The sequence below is a fragment of the Sciurus carolinensis genome, chromosome 2 (assembly GCF_902686445.1).
Source record: "Sciurus carolinensis chromosome 2, mSciCar1.2, whole genome shotgun sequence".
Lineage (NCBI taxonomy): Eukaryota > Metazoa > Chordata > Mammalia > Rodentia > Sciuridae > Sciurus > Sciurus carolinensis.
Window position 1 is genome coordinate 198,927,945 of NC_062214.1, and position 19,033 is coordinate 198,946,977.

Below are 19,033 nucleotides of genomic sequence, written 5' to 3' on the forward strand. Positions count from 1 at the left end.
TCAGCTCAAGGTTTTGGAGTCTGAAAGTCCAAGAGTTGGGTCACATCAAGCACATGGGGTGGGTGACCTTGCTTGTGACCTCTTTCTCTCCTGAGAACAAACCCGGGCCTCTCAAGAGCCACATCACTATCTCATGAAGCTGATGCCCTGTGACCTACTCACCTCCCACTAGACCCACCTCTGAAGGGGTGCCAGCTCTGGCCACCACCACCTCTTGGGCTCCCAGCGTGTGAACCTGTAGGGGACACCCTCAAACCACATCCTCGCTCTGTCACTGAGGTCCCAGAAGCCACAAGGCCCAGGTCTTGGTGTTTAACAGGGTCCTTGGCACGAGGAGCCAGGGCTCCCTGGGGGCACGGCTGGGGCCAGGGCTGGGCCAGAAGGGCACAGGATGAGCCTGGAGCTTCTCGCAGAGCCAGGAAGTAAGGACAGTCCAGCACCCAGGGATGGGGCGTGTCAGAGGACACGGGTGCCAGTGAGAGAAGGGGCTCCCGGTGGCCAGAGCTGGCATGGTGGGAGCCACAGAATAAATAGCCAGGTGTTGGATTAGAGCCCAAGTGGGAATCAAGACGTGGTCCACACTGACCTGATCAGTGAGCCCGTGGCAGGAGGCAAACGCCGTGCAGGAGAAGTGCAAGGAACTCTGCGCATGCCCGTCCTCCAGGAAGTGGGCGCCGCTGCCCAGCCCCTGAGTGGGGACTGGACGGAGGCCATCCTTCCACAGCGCAGTGTGGGGAGGGCGGGCGTGACTTCCAGAGACGCCTCCACAGGCCGTTGGTCCAGGAGGACATGGACCGTGGTCGTCCTGTTTGCAGCCTGCCCCCGACTTGATGCAGTTTGCCTCCCTCTGAAGACCCCACCTCCAGGCTCACATGAGAAAAGCCGCAGACGCCCAGAGCAGGGACATCACAGGCCCCTGACCAGGATGCCCCCAAACTGCAAGTCAAGGCAAGGAATGTCTGAGAGACTGTCTTCGACAATCCCGAGGAGACAGGTGACCAAGTGTCACCAACAGGGTGGCACAGAGTAAACATTCCCATTCCACACAGGATGCTCTTCCTCTGGACCCCTTAAGTGGCTGGTTACCCTTGGTGTAGCCTGGAGCAGATTTCCTGTGTGAGGGCTATGAGGACCTAGTCCCAGGGGTGGTTGTGACGTGGTGTTGGTAATAAGGGAGGGTCCTGGTGACCTGGTCACCAGAGACTGTGGTGACAGTCTGGAGCCAGTCGCTCCCTTAAGGGATTGTACTAATATGGCTGGGAGGTTCAGAGGCACCCGGCCCTGTGTCCTGAGGCTTGTCTGCTTCTGCAAGGTCCCCCATGATTTCAAGTGATCGTTCTCTCAAGGGGCGGTTAGGATGAGTGAGTAGGGCTCCCGCCTTCCAGGTTCTTGCCTGTTCAACAGGCTCCCTGTGGCCTGGGCTGTGACTTGCAGGTGTTTCTTGCTGCACGTGTTTGACCTGCAGGTTACCATCCCTCGCTGTCCTTCTCGTGGCGACCGCCTGTCTGACCCTGGCTTTGGTGTGCGCTATCCCTGACTTCCTGCCTACCCCGGCAGTCCTGTGGGGACATTGCCCTGCCCTATGCAGAGCGCCACCTCACAGCAGGTGCTGTTCCACACACAGGGTGCATCAAGGACAGTCCTCCAAGCAACTGAAATGCACCTTTTATTTTCCTGTTTTACAGGTGGGGAAACTGAGGCACAGGGCCACAGAGTGCCTTCCCGAAGCCCCAGGTGCAGCAGCAGCGTGACTGCAGAGCACATGCTCCCCTCCTGCCCCCTCCGGGAGGTCCCAGCCTTTGTGTTCTTGGACACCTCAGCAGCCTGGGGTAGCCCCCTTCAGAGTACGGCTGATAAACACCCCAAATAAAATGTCTCAAATTACAGAGGAAACCAATGGCATTGACAGTCAGTGACCAAAGTGATACAAAGTCTACTTTGTTGTACAGTAAGCAGTGACCTTTGTCGTTAATGCGTTGCTCGCGGCCCAGCGGCAGGTCCTGGGCCGCCTCAGTGTCATAGCAGGCACCAGAGTGAGGCCTCCCACGGCACAGCAGTCTTCTCCTCTGACTTTGAGAAAATACCCAGCACCCCACTGGCGGGGGTGGGTGGCAGGACCATGGCGCTGCCCATCCCTTGCCCGACGCCTGGTTGAGGAACACCTGACCTAGGCCACGGGGTGGGAAGACAAAGAAGCAACGTGCCCCCAAGTTCAGGGGCGCAGGGTCCCATCCTCAGGACACTCCAGCTTAGCAGCTGGGACAGAGCCCCACTTGACCCTTGAGAACACAGCCTCCCTTTCCTCAGCCCCGTCACCCCACGGGGCCTGGGAGCTCACTGCTGCCCCTCCCCGCTATACCTGCTCCAGCCAGGTGTTCAGGGTGGGCTTTGCAAGAGAGGTTTCTGAGGCCGTGGTACCCGGGTTCTCTCCTGGCCCTTGCGCTTGAGGGCTGGGTCTGTGGACACTCTGGGTTCAAGAGCTTCCCCTGCCATCCTCCACCCACTGCTGAGAGTGAAAATTGAGGAGCTGGGCTGAGCTTGGCGCTTTGCACAGGGAATCCTTCCCCGTTTTTTGAAGTTTATAGAATGTTCCCTTTGTCTTTGGTATTAGGAAACAAGAATGTCCCAACACTGTCCTGACTTCTGTCCTTTGCCCCTCTGAGCCCTGCAAGTTCTCCATCACTGATTTGGGGAAGAGACCCTTCCTTTTGCACACGCAGCCTCATCCGGATCTCCCTGGCTCGGCCTTCGCTCCCGACCTCAGTTCCTCCGGCCTTTTCTTCACGCTCCGCCTCAGCTCTCCACGGAGCTGCCCGACTGCCCTTGACGCCGTGTTTCATGTGTGTCCCTGGCAGGTATCACGACGCTTGTGTTATTTATTTCAGCAATTATGTCTGTCAAACCTAATGTCACAGGAGAAGAGGTGTCTCCCAAGAGGGGTCGAGGAGTCCCCAGAGAAAGGAACAGTAGGGATCGTGGCTTATGTGACAGAGTAGATTTCAGCACACACCAGTCAAAGGCCCAAACAGAGCTTTATTGAAGAGGTAAATACACGTTCCAGGGAGAACGCAGGTCATCTTGAGAGACAGGCGCAACTGCAACACTCCCAGCTCTTTTTTTTTTTTAAAGGAAACCTGGTGAGGGCGGGTAGGGACAGTATGGAGGGACGACCCCGGTCCGGCCATCTCAAGACGGGTTCCGGTGCTCTGGTCCATCTCAGCATCCTTGGGCTGACATGGTCTTCGTGATCTCATCCATAGATAGCACCTCTATCCTCTGACTTGCAGGTTCTAGAAATATCATATTTCTCTTTAATTAATACACTTATCAGGTGTTAGTCAGCAGTGCACAGTAGACTTGCAGATTTCCAGGAACTGGGAGGCCCAGGCCCGCAGGGACGGGCTCTGGGCGTGGCAGCCTGGGAGGCCCAGGACTCCTGGGTGGGAGTCTTCCTGTTCTTCGGCCCTTGCTCGCGCTCCGGTAGGTTCCGCCCGGCGGCCTCCTCCACCTCCTAGGCATACCTGCCGCTGTGCTTTATTTTTTTCGCGCTTATTTCAAACCCTTGGTTCATCTTCCCCAGCAGCCGTGCCCACGGGGAGGGCATGGCACAGGCTGTGCCCCAGGTGGCTGACTCCGCCAATCCCCCCACACCTCCCCTTAGCCAGGAAGGGCTCCCGCACACTGCCCACCCCCAGGGCTTGGAGACGGAGGAGGGAGGAGGGAGGTGTCGAACCGCCTGCAGGTTTCCCTGCAGGAGCAGGAAGGAGAACGGGCACAGAGGCCTGGTCAAATGGGGGCAGGGTGCTCAGGAGACCCGCCTGGACAGGGCCTGAGGTCATTGCCACCATCCTGCGGGATAGTGAGAAGGCGTGGAGAGAGACATGGAGAAACGGGGCCCCTGGAGGGACCTGTTATGGTTTGGAAATGAGGTGCTCGCCCAATTCTTCTGTGTTGATTCAGGAATACTCAGGTGAGGTTATTGGATTACGAGAGCTGTGGCTTACTCCATCTTAGTTTGAACGGACTGACTGGTAACTGCAAGCAGGTGGGCCATGGCGGGAAGACACCCTCCCTGCAGCCCCTGGCTCTCTCTGCTCTCTGGTCACCATGAGGTGAGCAGTACTCTCTACCTCACCTTCATGTCGGGTCTGCCTCACCTTGAGCCCAGAGCAATGGAGTCAGTCCACCATGGACCTAAACCTCTGGAACCACAGGCAAAAATACTTTGCATCCTCTAAATTGGTCTTGTTGCGTATTCTGATCGCAGTGGTGAAAAACACAGAAATCATTCTTATCAGGTGTTTCTGTGATAGCGACAAAAAAGCTGACTAAAGCGGAAGTCGGTACTGAGAAGTGGGGTCTTGGCTGTGACTAATCTGACCGTGTGTCAGAGCTTTGGAGCTGTTTGCCAGAAGAATTTGGAAAAGTGCGGAAATGCAAGCTGGGGAAGCTTAGTGTTATGAGTGGAGCTTAATGGGTGATTCTGGTGGGAGCTCAGAAGACCAGAATGCAGACAGTAAAGACTGTGCTCATGAGGTTTCACAGGGGAACAAGGATTCTATTTGAAATTGGAATAGAGACCACTCATGTTATATTCTGGCGAAGAATTCATCTGCATTTTGCCCATGTCCTAAGCTTGTGAGCTGAATTTCAAGGTGAAGGGCTAATTAATCAGGTGGAGGAAATTTCAAGGCAGCACAGCATTCAGTCAGTGGCACGGGTTTTGCTGGCAGCTTTTAGCCAGGTTTACTATGAGAATTTGGAGCAGAAAGCAGAACTGAGGGATTTTAACAACTCGCAGTTGATCAGAAAAGTGTGCGTAAATGTGAGGACAAGGAGGGTGTAGTTGTTAAAGAGATTACTGCCCCTAAAGAGATGCTAAGTACTTTTTGAAGACATAATCCAAAAAGATGGCTTGATGGCAACTCAGGAATTTACAAGACCACATCCATTGCAGGGTCAAGGATGTAAAAAGGAAAAGTCCTTTGAAAAGAGATCCTGGAGGAACTCTGCTCACTTAGGGGTGCCTAGGAAGTTGTCCAGACAATCAGAGGCCCTTCAGTCATGGTTACAGGGAACCCAGCTACTGCTCAAGCTGGCAGCAGACCTTGGAGTCGTCTACTTGGTGCTGGATCTTTAGGAATGCAAAATGCTGGAGTGAAGGGGTCATGGAGGCTTCCACCAGGTTTCAAAGGAAGGTCTGGGATGCCAGACAAAGTGTAGTGGGTCAGAGTCACTGTGGGCTGCCCCTGAGAGGGTGATGAGTGACGCCAGAAGGTGAAGCTGAAGCTGGCATGGAGGTCCCAGGAATCAAGAGATGCCAGTGACGTGACTGTCTGCCAAGGAAAGCTGTTGGCTGCAGAGAAAGCCAGGCTAAAAGAAAGCCCACGTGCTACAACTGGCAAGGCCCAAGGGGCAGAGCTGCCCGAGCCCTTTGGAGAACACATATCTGCCCTGAGTCCTACCATATAGGCATTACGGGACTTGTTTGTCCAGCTGAGTTTTGGTTTTGCTTTGGTCCCATACCTTCATCCTATGCCCTTGTTCCTCCCTTTTGGAATGGCAATATTGACTCTGTGCCACTGTACGCGGAATGTAGGTAACTTGCTTTTGGGTCTTTACAGGTGCTCACATCCACGAGTTTGCCCTCAGTGCCATAGGAGACTCAGGACTTGGTCTTTTGTGCAGCACTGGAAACACTAAGCCAGTGGGTCCTCCTGGAGATGGCCTGGATGTATTTTGCATTGTGAGATGGGAATGGCTTTGGGGACCAGAGGTGGAATGTTATAATTTGGATATGAGGTGTCCTCCAAAAGCTTAAGTTAACACAGGAATATACTCCAGAGGTGCGATGATTAGATTATGAGAGATGTAATGCCATCAGTTCATCCTAGTTTGAATGGACTAACTGGGTGATAACTGTAGGCAGGTGGGCTGTGGCTGGAGGAGGCATGCCCTGGGTGGGTGAATCTCCCCTGGCACCTCTTCCCTCCTCTCTCTCTGCTTCCTATCTGCCATGAGGTGAGCACCCTCCCTCCACCATGCCTGTCTGCCATGATGTTCTGCCTCACCTTGGGCACAGAGCAATGGAGTCAGCCCATCATGGACTAAACCTCTGGAACCATGAGTCAAAATAAACTTTTCCTCTTCTTAGTTATTTTGTCAGCTGTTTTGGTCACAGCAACAAAAACTTGACTAACACAGGACCTAACACCAACATGGGCACCAGGGACACAGTCCTCCCAAAGCACAGACACACAAACCACAAGCACATACGCACGCACACACGCACACACATACGCACGCACACACATACGCACGCACACACGCACACAAGCACATGTGCGAGGCCTGCACAGCCTTCTCAGGCCTCCTGGCATTTTCTCTGTTGCAATGCACACAGGGAGACCTGAGAGCAAACCCAGGCAGTGGGAGGTACTGTCTGTCCCAGCTTAAGAAAGCCCAGGTACTAATTAGCCTAAATAAGTGTTAAGAATGAGTCGAAGTTACAGTAACAGAAGGCATCTTCCTGTTCACCCTGACCAGAAAACCACTTCCCTCCCTGCGCAGGTACCTTCACTCCACGGTTCTCCAGTGGCTCACGTGGCCCCTGCGGCCCCAGCCCAGAGTGGATGCCCTCCCCTCTCTCCAATCTGTGAGGAGACACCATGGCTGTTAAGGCCTGAGCTTGGAGCCCTGCAGAGCCAGAGGGAGCCTGCTGGACCTGGGGAGACCTGGGGAGGGAGGGAGAGGAGAAGGGCCACAGTAGGGAGCCCGAGAGTGAAGAGACCCCTCCCCGGGGTGTTGTTGATGCTCTGCAGGTATCAGCAGGCTGGGTCCTGCCTACCTGCTCAAGCTGGCTGAGTCCTGGACCTGCACTGCCCCAGACTGATGCCCTCTCCAGCCCTGGCCAGCTGCCACTGCTGGTTAGAGGTGCCCAGCAGCCTCCGAGGCCCAGCAGGATCCTGAGAACTGGCCAGCATTCAGCCAGCAACTCAGAAAGAAAGGCCTTGTGTCCTGGTGACACCACCCCTGAATGTGGCCTGCTGCCCCTCCCAGTCCTTGTCACAAGGCAGAGGGTGTCCTTAGCACAAAGAGGCACAAAGGTCTTTTGTGCCCCTGTGCCAGGTGACCTCCAGGTGACACTGGAGCTACAGGCAGGGCAGCCTCCCCAGGTCACAGAGGCCTGCAGCAAGGGCCTCTGTTATCTCCCGCAGCAGGTACCTGACTCGGAGCTTGTGCTCAGAGCCACCTGGAGAGAAAGTGCCTCTGGGGTTCCCTGAGCAGGCAGAGGCCCTGGGGCCTCTCCAGGAACAATCCACATCTTGGGGTTACGCGCCAAAACTCATGTGCCTGAGACCTATGTGTTTTAGTCCCTGGAAATCTTATGTCAAAGACACCTGGTCACAAAGATCCAGTTGTTGATTTAAAACACCAGAAAAATATAGGCAAACCATGTAAACACTGCATAACAACTGACAACAGCCCAGGGTCCACCACGTCAGTGAAGGTGCCCTTCGTCCCTCGGGGTCCCTGTCCACCTGTGGTGTGCACTCAAGGGCACTCTCACAGCAGGGACTGCGTGGGCCCCACCCAAGTGCCACTGTTCCCATCAACAACGAGACAGGCCAGTCTTTCCATGAGCCCTGCCACAGTACTTCTAATGGGTACCCGACATTAGAGTGTGCATAAACACCCCCTCTTTTTTTCCAACAAACCACCTGTGGTTGTAAATTTGCTTTCTAGGGTTTTTCTTCCGACTTTCGGAACAGCAATGCTGAGCTGTCCTGCTGGCTTGTCCAAGGGTGAGGCCTGGGGTTCATGTGCAGGGTTCGTGGTGCGGGGCCCACGGTGCAGCCCGGGTTCTAACCAGAGGCTGGCAGCTCTGCGCTGCAGGGGCGTTTCCATGCTACCGTGGCGACAAGGTTAGACTTGGGTGCTGACCCAAAGGCAAACCAGTGAACCGCCACAACTTAAAACTAGCAATGGGGCTTCTGCCTCCTATGGAAAAGGGTGGATCCTCCAGGATCCAGGTGGAGGAGCCAGGCACAGTGCAGAAACCTTCCCACCAAGGCAGCTTCCGAGGTCGCGGAAGCCACGAGGCAAGTGGAGAACCGTCCCAGGAGCTGGTGATCCACTGACCGCCTTTTTCCTGGGACATTTGCCCATCGGGGTGCCGGCTAAGGACTGGATTCAGTGCAGGTGGGAGCCACAGCTCCAGGGAAAGGAAATCAGCCATGCTTGCCACAAGGAGGAAGAGGCAAAACTGGAGACTTCAGGGGCCCCAAGTGCAGAGTGGGTCCCCCAGCCCCCTCGGAGACCGGGGAGAAATCTTGACACTGCGTTTTCAGAAGGGGAAGGCGCCGGTCTGAACAGCTCAGAGCTGCAGTGCTCAGACCGCCAGGTTTCCAGATGAACTGCAAAGAGACCAGTCCCTGAAACGGGCGACCAGAGGAGGAAGACCAGTCTCCCCAAACTACAACCCAGTCCTGCCGCCGGGCCAGCTGGGTGACAGCTGCCCTGACACCCAGCTACTTCTGAGGTTTTGTCCGGCACAACTCACAGCTACACTGCTGGTCAGAACACAGAGGACACTCCCCAGGGGGCCTGGAGGGCACCTGAAGCCAGACCCAGACTGTCGGGGACGGACACTCGGCGGGAGGGAATACTAGGGGCAGAACCCAAGGGATTCCTGACCCTAGAACCAGAGGGCAGAGGTCGGGGTGAACATGAAATGGAAAAGAACCAGAGGAACGCCATTTTGATCTGACCTGGCTCCACTGTGTGCTTGTTTGGAATGTCTTCCTTTCAGCCTCCTGAAGCCGTGTCCACGTCGACAGTACGGTGGGACCTTCTGGCGTCCCTGACTATGGCCCTGGTGTATAACAAAAATGACTCAGAAATGTGAAATCAAAACTATTCTCTCACGTAATCAAAACATCTGTCTCAACAAGGTCTTTTCTGACCTACATGTGCCTCAATTGTCCTTGTGGTTTTGCCTTTAGAACCCCTGTACCCACATGCTTGGGGCTTTTCTCCCAATAGCCATTTTGGGGTGTTGTGTGAGACAGTCAGTCGGCGGTTAATAAAGACTCTCAAATTGGGACTTCTCAGTGGTGATGGGTCTGTCCTTAAATTGTGCCCCACAACAAACACAGCAGCCTGGAAGGGAGGGGAAATCCCTGAAAAAAATAGGCCACAGGAAGGGAGCCCCAAATCCTGCACTGCAAACTGCTGAAACCTCTGACCGTCCCTGAGCTGAGCTGGCAGGGGACAGAGTCCAAGCAACCCAGGGATTGCACCTGCCTGCCGTGTGCAGCCTCCACACAGAAGTTTGCTGGGTTACCTGCTGGGTAAAGTCAAAAAATAATGTAAGAGGCAGATAACAGAGTCCTGATGTTACCATAAAGGTCTGGTTTTGCTGCAGGGTGGCCAGGTGTTCAGACCAGAGTTGGTGGGGAGGAAATCAGGTTTTATTAGGATAAGCTCGCTGATCCAGAAAATAGAAAATGGCCTCTCAAATCCAGACACTTTATGTTTTTTATGTTTTTGTTTTGTTTCCCAAAACAGGAAAGCTGTTCTTCTGTGCTGCTGGTGTAGCCGTCGCTGGCTGGGTATCCGTGGGCAAGTTTATTAACCTCTCTTGATATCTACAAGTGTAAAATGCAGACAATAATACCAAATTCATAGGATTTTCATGAGGATCAAATCCAATCCTTAAATTTTGGTTTAAATTATTACTAAAATTTGATTCTTTTTTGAATGCCTGAAGAGTGAGGACGGCCTTAAAAGCAGACTCCACAAGGAGATCACAGCCAGGCAGTCTGCCACTCCCATGCCCCAGCCTGGGGCTCCCATCTGTGGGGACAAGAGGCTCTGTGGCCAGGAGGGCTCTGAACTGAGGTTGCCGTGACCTCCCAGGAAGGGGACACCTGGCCACACCCAGCACTGGGGGTGCGGGCTGGCACCCTGAGCTGCACCAGCTCAGGAAAGCCCCAGAGGTTCTAGGGCTCCTACGTGGGCGGGAGGGAGCCCTGGGGCTTGTCCTGAGAAGCTCCTTCCTCCCCCGTCCTGTGGAGCATGGGAGCCCCTCCTATGGACTCGTGGGACCCTCGGGAGCCCAACCCAGAGCTGCTTTGGAAAAAATGTCCCCTGGCTCTGGAGGTCCCAGGGAGCTGGCCTGAGCGGGCCCTCCCTTCTCCTGCCTCCTCCTCCCTCTCCCTCCTCCCTCTTCCTGCTCCTCCCTCCTTCTCCTGCTCTTCCCAAGGAGGAGGCAGCTGGTGGTGGAAACTGCTTCCTCCGTCTTGTCTTCCGGAGCATGACTCAGTGCGCAGCTGTCTGCTCAGCCCCCGCAAGGCAGTCTGTCCCCGCAGGGGCCCACTGGCCAGAGACTCCAAGCCTCTCCCTGCACCAGGGTCTCCCCAGAGCCCCCAGCAACTCCATCTGGGGAGTGCAGGGCTGCACGATGCAAGGTTCCTCCAGGACCTCTCCAGGCCTGGGTGGGAAAGGGGAGCCTCAGCACCCCTGGGCTCCTGGGTCCCCTCCTCCTGAGGTGACCCCTTGAGGGCCTGTTGCCCTCATGCCCTGCAGGGCAGAGGAGAGGAGGGTGCATTCGGGGCGGGGAGGCGGGAGGACTGGGCTGCAACTCCTTCCGAGGGGCACAGGTGACCTGTCCCTTCCGTAGTGGAGGAAAGAGGGCTGGCGCAGGGGAGGCCTGGGGACAGCACCAGAAATCACCGGGAGGCTGGAAAGCAAGAGAAGGTTCCGGGAGCAGGTCCGTGTGGAATGCTGTAGGAACCAGCGGCCAACCTCCACCCCGCCCTGGAATGTCCCTGGGGACAGACCACAGGCCCTGAGCCAGGGACACTCCCCTCTTCTCCTGCTCAGGCCCTCGCCCTGGAACCCCCACCCCAGACCCTCTCTGCTGGGACGGTCTCTGTCACCTCCTTCCCTTCGCCTTTGCTCGCCTCACCAGGGCCCAGCACCTCAGGCTGCTCCTAAGCACCTCTGTGGAGCCTGGCCGTGGTCGGGGCCCCGCTTCCAGCCCTGAAGGTGAGAGCCCTCTATTGGCCCCACTCACCTCCAGCCCTCCCATGTCCCCAGACAAGCCACCAACACAGATCAAGGTCAAATCCCTTCACCCAGGGCCACAGCGGCTAAGTGGCCAAGCTGGGAGAAGCCAGGACCCGAGACCCCGGCCTGAGGTTCCCGTTCCAACGCTGGAAAGCTTAAGTCAGGCCTATGCAGGGGTCCAGGACGGCCCAGCTTCTGGCCTCCTGCCAGGTAGGCTCCGTGGTTGACTGAGCAGGACACCATCACCTGCAGGCCCACTGTCTTTATGACAGTGACCCTCTGTGCCCCCCGGGGGTCCCCCAAGAGCTATGGCTGAGGGCTCGTGTCTAGGCGTGGCCAGGCTCCTTCCTGGCCTCCGACAGCAGCTGCCCCCACTGTCAGCCTGGGCTTCTGCACCTGCGCGTAGGGACAGTGAGGACCCTGCCAACCGTCCCTGGAGGCCTGGAGAGCCATGGGGTGCAGGGTGCCTCCTCCTCTGGGGTTGAAATGCCACTCCAAGGTGCAGCCTTGTGCCAACCAAAGGCAGATGGAGTCACAAGTGAGGCTCCAACCCTAGGCTTGAGTGAACTGTGGGTCCCTTGGACCCTGGGTCCAGTGTCAATAAATAGGTGGCTGCATCTGAGCAGAGCTGCTGAGGGGTGGAGAGCCAGGCTGCCCACCAGGTGCCCAGGAGACCCTGGCAGCCCCATGAACTGCACCAAGTACCCGGTCACCGGGCGCCTGTGGCACACACGTCCTGAGCACCCGTCTGCAGCAGGGCCTGGGTCTCTGCTTCTCTGCCCAGTGCAGGTCCTGGGGCTGTGAGCTGCTGGCCCCTGACCACATGGGAGGGCCTGACTGAGCTGCCCACACAGGGCCAGAGGCAAAACAAAGCTGCCAGTATCCTGTGGCTCTGGTCATTTCAGGCCTTAGCCCCTAAAGGGCTACAGAGCAGCCCGCCATCCCTGGAGAGACCCCAGCAGCTAAGACTGTTCTCCAGGGGTCCTGAGCTGAATGGGGGACTGAGGACCCAGGGGAAGGCAACAAGTGGACAAGACTGGCCACTAGGGTCCCCAGCGCTTTATAAATTGCCAGCTATCCTCATCCTTGGCCACACCAGCAGGCCTGGCTGCCTCTCGGCCTGAGCTGCCCATGCAGACACGGCCCCCAGCCCTCACACCCAGCCCCCGCAGCTCAGCCCCACTTCACAGCCTCCTGGCCCCCTCCCCTCCCTCCACCCACTCAGCCCCTGGCCACCCTGCGCCTGCGTTGGAGCTGGGCAGCGGTCGGACAGGACCCCTCCCCGGCCCCTTGGGCTCTCTAGCTGCAGTTCCAGGGCGGGGGGATGAGTCAGGCCCAGTTGGCAGCCTCACAAGGAGGCAGCCTCAAGAAGGGCCCCTAAAGGCCAGGCTCTGCCTGCAGGGCCAGCGGGAGCCCTGGCTGGAGCCCCAGAGCCGCCACTCTGGAAGGTCAGTGGGCTGGAGCAAGACCAGCCTGGGGAAGACAAGCTGGAGTTGGTGAGGCGGGGTCTCCGGCTCACCCCAAGGGCCTCCCACAGCCCCCCACTGGAAACTCCAGGCAGGCCAAGGACACCCAGCAGCCACTGACTCACTCTCAGTCACCGCCCCACTTCAAGCCGGCCCTGGAAGGTGCGGACAGCACACGCTGCGCCTGAGCTGGGCAGAGCAGCGGCCCAAGGAGGAAATAGCCCTGGGGATAAGCGTTCCTGCCACTGCAGACGGGAGGGTCCTCTCCACACCCCACTGTAACCCGGCATGACAGATGCCTATTGTCCTGTAGATAAAGCACTACCACAGAAAATGTGCAAAACGAAATAAAGGATGTTCCGGAGACAGCCGGCCACAGGAAGGCTGGCAGCCTCCTTCTCACCTCCCAGGCACTCCTCGCGGGGCGGGGCGCGTGGGGAGCGCTGCATCCAAGCTGGGCTGGGGGCTGGTGGGCATCCGGGAGGACTCACTGTAGAAGGGCTCAGTTTGGCTCGGACGCCTGCGTCAAGCCCATGGGCTGTGCGCGGGGATCCCTACCACTCACAGTGCAGAGCTGCGCGGCCAGCTGCATACCAAGAGCAGCAGGCAGGCAGGCCAGGCCCTTGACTTGCATTCATTTTGCAAAGGCAGCCAAGGTGAGGCAGTGACGGATGAAAGGAGGCGAAGGCCAGTGGGGCTGGCCGCAGGGGGCGCAGAGCACACCTGGAGAGCACACGTGTGCGCAGGGTCCACAGAGAGGGCCCCAGCCCTGGACACCAGGTGGGACGGCAGCATGCAGGGCATGGAGCTGGGACAGATGGGGGTGGGGAGAGAGCCACGCAGGCTGCTGCACGAGCAGACTTTCCAGCTCCTGCCCAACCTCTGTACACTCTTCCTCCCGAGAGCACAGGAGCAAAAGGGCCCTTCCTAGAAGGTGCAGAAGCAGGTGGCTAAGGACCAAGCAGGGGTGTACTCCACTGGGTGAGCAGGGGACCTGGGGGCCTGAGCTAGGCTGTCCTGGATCAAGTGAGGCCCACCAGTTGATGGGCAGCATCCCCCCGGGGGTCGCAGGGAGCCCTTGAGGGCTGCAGGACCTGCCATCCCAGGTAAGGAAAGAATGCATATCAGAGCTCAGCCATAAGAGGACAGGGGTCTTGGGGAGCTGGGAGCAAGGCGGATGAGGGCGGTCTTATCTACCCCCAGCCTTGCAGCAGAGCCGAGGGAGGTTATGTAAGAACCATAAGAAGCAGCATTTCTCAACCAAGTCAGGCACACATTGTGCAACCACCCTGGTCCTAAGGGATGGCCTAGGTGGCAGGCTGACTGGCCCCCAGCCCAGGGCCCAGGCAGCCATCATAGAACGCCTGCTTCCCTCCCCAGAAAGTCCCGTGCCAATGTGGAGAGAAAGACAGCTACGCCTGAGATTGACTTGTTCTGCCTGAATACTGATAGTGCTACAGACCACTGCCGCCTTCATGATGCTGGAGAAGCACAGAGTGTCCATGCACAGCCCAGCTGGGACGGACTGGGCCAGGAGTGGGTGTCCTGCCCCTGGGCCCCGGTGTCCTCTGTAGGGCAGGGTCTCAGTGCCTGCGTCACAGGGTGGAGGGCAGACTGCAGGGTGCTTTCCTGGGTATCATCACTGCTGGTACAGCTCAGTCACGGGTAACTGAGCAATATATTTTGTGATTTAAAGTAAAAAGAATAAGATAATTTAGCCCCCTTTGTAGCCAATGTTAAGATTCTTGAAAGAACTTGATAATCATTCGAAAGTTTGTTCCATTAAATCCGTCTGAAGTGCTGATGATGCAGATCACATGTATTTTGTTCATAAACGCGTTGGAAAAGGAAGAGGAGCCATGCCAAAAGACACTGTCAGAATTTGCTGAATGAATGGTGGAACACTGAGATGGTACAATCAGCCTGGCACCCAGGGTCGGAGTGGGACGCGGAAAGTGCTCTTTAGCAAACCGAGGACTTGTGCTGAAACCTCAGCACCTGACTTCTCAGAGCAGTGGGTGACCAGCAGACCCAGGGGCCAGAGTGGCACATGGGAAGGGTACTAAGGGAGACCGAGGAGACCCAGAGTGGGGAAACCATGGCCTGGGAGGCAGGGGTGCAGCAGGAAAGGCCAGGACCTGGGCAGTCAGGTGTCAGCTGGCACAGCGTGCACGTCACTCAGGAGCGTCCATTTCACTCATCAACGCGACCACCTCCCCAGCCCCTCTGAAGCCTGGGTGCCCAGCCTTGGCTGTGTCCACAAAACCCCCAGCAAGGAAACCAGACCTTCCACATCTCTGGGGGCCTCCAGGCAGGTTCCAGTGCCTCAGCCCAAATGCCCTGCAGCTGTCTGGCTCAAGCATTCCCTGCTGAGTCTGCAGGCTCATGGCCCTAGCAGGGTAGTTGGCAGCAGGGCTACATCCTGCAGGACTCAGGCCCTGGGCTGGGGAGGACTCAGGCGCCTCCCTCTGCTCAATGTCCCCAAGGAGCACTCAGGACTCCACCTGTGCACTGAGCCCCACCCCCATTCCCAGCACCAGGGCGAAGGCACAGCAGCTCCCCACTCCTCGCTGGCAGAATCCCCTAGAGGAGAAGATGTCAGGGACCCTGGCCTGAACAGTCGCAGCTGGGCGGACCCTCACCCCTGCCCACTGAGCCATCTATGCAGAACCAAGACTCTCACGGGGATAACTGAAGCCACCACAGAAAGGGAGGGGCACCCAGGGATCACGTGGAGATTGGGGCTCAGTCAGCAGGCTGCTCCCCATGGCCAGTCACTAACTGCCTGGGCTGCTGTAGGCACCACACCTCCGTCTGGCTCAGAGGCACTGCCTTGGACCGAGGGCCTGGAGCTTGGGACACTGGCCAGCTCGGCCAGCTCTCTGTTCTCTTTGCACCTCCTCAGCAGGTGGGCCTTGCTGCCCGTCCAGCCTGCAGACACGGGGAGCCACAGGCCTAGCGTGGGGAAGGCAGCTGAGAAACTGGTGGAGCCACACCTGGCCCGGCCCAGCCCGGGAGCCCTGTAGGGGTGGCTCAAGGAGCCCTGTCAGTTGGTGCAGAGGGAGAACCAGGGTCGGGACTGACAGGTCCAGATGCAGGCAGGTGGCCCGATGGCTGCACCCGTGCACACGTAGCAGTAGCCCAGTGTGTTAGCCTGCGGCACACAGCAGCAGGAAAGACGAGCCACAGAAAAGCAGCAGGCTGGCTCCCAGACCTGCGGAGCAGAAAGGCCAGCCCCAAGCATGGGCACTGCGTGAAGGCCAGGAAGGGAAGGGGCGGTGCGCAGGGGAGAGTAGAAGTCACCTTGGGAGGGGCGCCAACTGCGGGGAAGACACCCCGGAAGCGTGCCACAGCTCCATCTGGGGGCGGTGCCTTCATACAAGGACGTGAAACTCGCTGTGCTGTGTGCCCCGACTGACTGCACGTCGGCAAACTCATGCCAGCGACTATTGTTATGACAGCAGTCGTGGGTCCTTCAGTCACACACTCGGCACCTGGGGAGACCTAGCTCCCAGGGTTAGGCTTCTGGGAACTTCTGGTCCCAAGGTTCCTGCAACCCATCAACACAGTCACTTGTTTTATGCCTGTTCCTGCCACAGACGCCTAAGGCACACGTGTGTCATCACTAACACAGAGCTCATGCCCAACATGCGTGCGTTCTCCAAGAGTCACCGCACAGCCTTTCTGTGCTTGGGAATGCCAGACAGTGCCCGGGGCCACTCGAAAAGCAAAGTCGCGGAGAAAAGACCAAATGCAAAAAAAAAAAAAAAAAAAAAAAAAAAAAAAAATTAGACCAAGAAAGGGCCCTTTAATCAGGGTGAGTGCAGAGCAGAGCAGAGGGCAGCCTTGCTGCGCCCCAGCCGGCACCTGCGCAGGGGAGGCTCCAGCCTCCCGAGGCTCGGTGCACCTCCTTGAATCATGCAGAACTCAAGCACTCAATCGTAGTGTTACAGGTAAGTTTAAGGGTCGCAGTTAAATTAGGCAGATTTACAAGTGCAGAATCTGCAGGTACAAGGTTCTGCTCTCTGTGTGGGTGACATTCAAAAGAAGAGAACAGAGGCTCCTGCCTGAGCCAAGCCCTGGCTGACAGCTGAGGGACCCACCCTTCCTCTTAAGAGCAGCTGCCTGGTCCCAGCTTCCACCTCCCCTTCCCCAGACCACGGATGACCCTGACCAAGGTCCACCTGAAGCCAACCTCCTGCAGCCTGGCCCCCAGCTGCTCGGAGTGTGAGTGGAGAGGCGCAGGAGAGATGGGGGAGCGCTGAGAAGTTGCTCAGGGTGTCGAGGCCACAGCAGCCCACGCGGGGCGCAGGGAGCCCCAGCCACCTCTCTGGTCCTGTCCACGTTGGCAGGCCCGCCCAGGTGCCATGAGTGGATGCGGGACAGGTGGGTGGGAGGTGGGTGGTGGGCGTTGGGGGTGGGGGTGCATTTTCAGCGACTTCATTCCGTAACCACATCAGGGGTCGACTCAGGGCGGCACACCATGAAGAATGAAAAAGATTTTAAAAGGAAGAGGCAGAAAGCTCTCTGGGTGCCAGCTGACAAAGGAAGGAAGCCCCAGCCACGCTGGTGCTCGGGTCCAAGAGGTCCTGGTGGCGCTCTGGCCAGCAGTCAGGGCCTTCCAGCTCTGTACACGAGCAACGTGGGCTAGAAGGTTCCTCTGGGAGGTGCCCAAGCCTGCCTGCTGTTTCTGGTGGAGCTCAAGCTGCAGCACTCGAGGTCGCTCCCCTGGTCCCAGTCTTGGTTCTGCTTCCCAGCAAGAGGCCTGCAGTGGCAGGGCCACCTCCCGTGCACTCCGCGTGGGCAGGCATGTGACACTGCCCAGGTATGGACAGGCTGCTGATGTTGGGGCTAGGTCTGCCCGCATGTCTTTGGACATCTGATGTCCAGAGCTGTGGGCAGACACATGTTTACTTCCAGCTCTAAGGACAGACCAAGGCCCCAGGAGGAGAGCTGCTCACAGACCATGGCTTCCAGAAAGAACTTCCTACAGTCAGTGGGAGACCAGTAAGCCGGGCAGTGACTGCAGGAGACAAGAGTCTCCCTTCCTCCCTCCTTCCCTCTCTCTCTCTTTCTTTCCTGGGGATTGAACCCACAGTGCTCTGCCACTGAGTTACAGCCCTGGCCCTTTTCTGAATTTGTTTTTATTTTGAGACAGGGTCTTATTAAGGTGCACAGGCTGGCCTCAAACTGGGAATCCTCCTGCCTCAGCCTCCCAAGTAGCTGGGATTATAGGTGTGCACTAACCCACCCGGATAAAATTTCTGAGTCCACATTGATCCTCTTGTCAACCTCAGAGATAGGAAGCAGCTCAGGATGGGGCTGAGAGGTGCCAGGAAGTGCTCAGGGTTATAGTTGAGCCACTGGAAGAAACGAGGAGGGGCCTCGAATGTCTCAGAAAACCAGTGGTCTAGGTAGGTGGAGTCCAGAAGCAGATTCCACTGCCCTGGCATGTTGGTTCAGGCCCAAAGTCCAAGAAAAAGGCCCCTCTGGTTCCATTGTCCTCATCCATGCTCTGCCAAGTTCTCTGACCCCTGACCTCAGCTGCCTACTACCCACCACACACTGAGTCAACCCGATCAGACAACCACAGGGATTTCCTCAGTCTCCCCCACTTGACCCCAACTCACCCTGCCTTCTTCACCCTACTCTGGCCCTCAGAGGCCTGGTCCAACCCTGGGGTGCAGTTGATGGGCCTCCTCCACAGTGCCCATGCGCCTGGACTATGACCTGGTCCCTGGGCCCTGTCATCCCCATGCAGAAGCAAGGAAGTGAGCCCGAGGCAGAGCCACCCTGGAGGAGTGGGCCCACCCCTCTCCCATCAGGGCAGGGTCCCCACACCTGAAAGTGCTGCAGAAGATCCCGGAAAGCTGGCCCAAGTGCAGCTGCCCACCCTGCCAGGGCCCCTGCCTGTGTCTGCGTGAGGCTCAGGTGGACCAGCACTGGTTGTCAAAGAGGGGAGCCTAATGTGTTTTGCACGTGTGCCTGGACTGGGGCTAAAGGCCACATTCCTCTCCGGATCAACAAACACACCCACTGACCAGAAAGCTGCAGCCTGGCGCCAGCACTGGAGATGAGTCAAGTAGCCTGCCTCCCTCCCCCGTGGGTACCAAACTAGGACACTGCTGGTGTCCCCCCACACCAGGTGGAGCCACACCAGGACACTGCTGGGGCCTAGGAGACACAGGGAGGCCAGAACCCTAGCTGGGGGGTGGGGGCAGAGGTATGCCCCTGCGAGGAATCCCGCATTCCAAGAATGGCTGAATCTCTGCACTGGAGAAGCCACAATGTCCCAGGCTGGAGGGTGTCCAAGAGCCAGTCAGCACTGGCCTTGGCGGCTCCCCTGGGCACATCCAGCACTCAGGGGCCCTCGCTGGGCACTGGCCGACTGACAGGGCTGCTCCTGTATTGGGGCTGAGCCAGGGAGACTTCCAGGGCTGTGGTTGCTGGGCAGGGAGGGGATCTACTCCAGGAGTAGACGTTTAGAGAGCAGG

General features: G+C 57.6%; 1 long non-coding RNA gene across 1 annotated transcript; it reads right to left on the reverse strand.

Annotated features, from left to right (window-relative positions):
* Positions 1-3,100: 3,100 nt before the first annotated feature.
* On the reverse strand, positions 3,101-18,491 carry LOC124976794 (uncharacterized). Its single transcript, XR_007107062.1, has 3 exons — positions 18,381-18,491; positions 8,772-8,875; positions 3,101-3,290 (listed from the first exon to the last, which is right to left on the reverse strand). It is a non-coding gene; the product is annotated as an uncharacterized LOC124976794 (long non-coding RNA).
* Between the last annotated feature and the right edge of the window lie 542 nt (positions 18,492-19,033).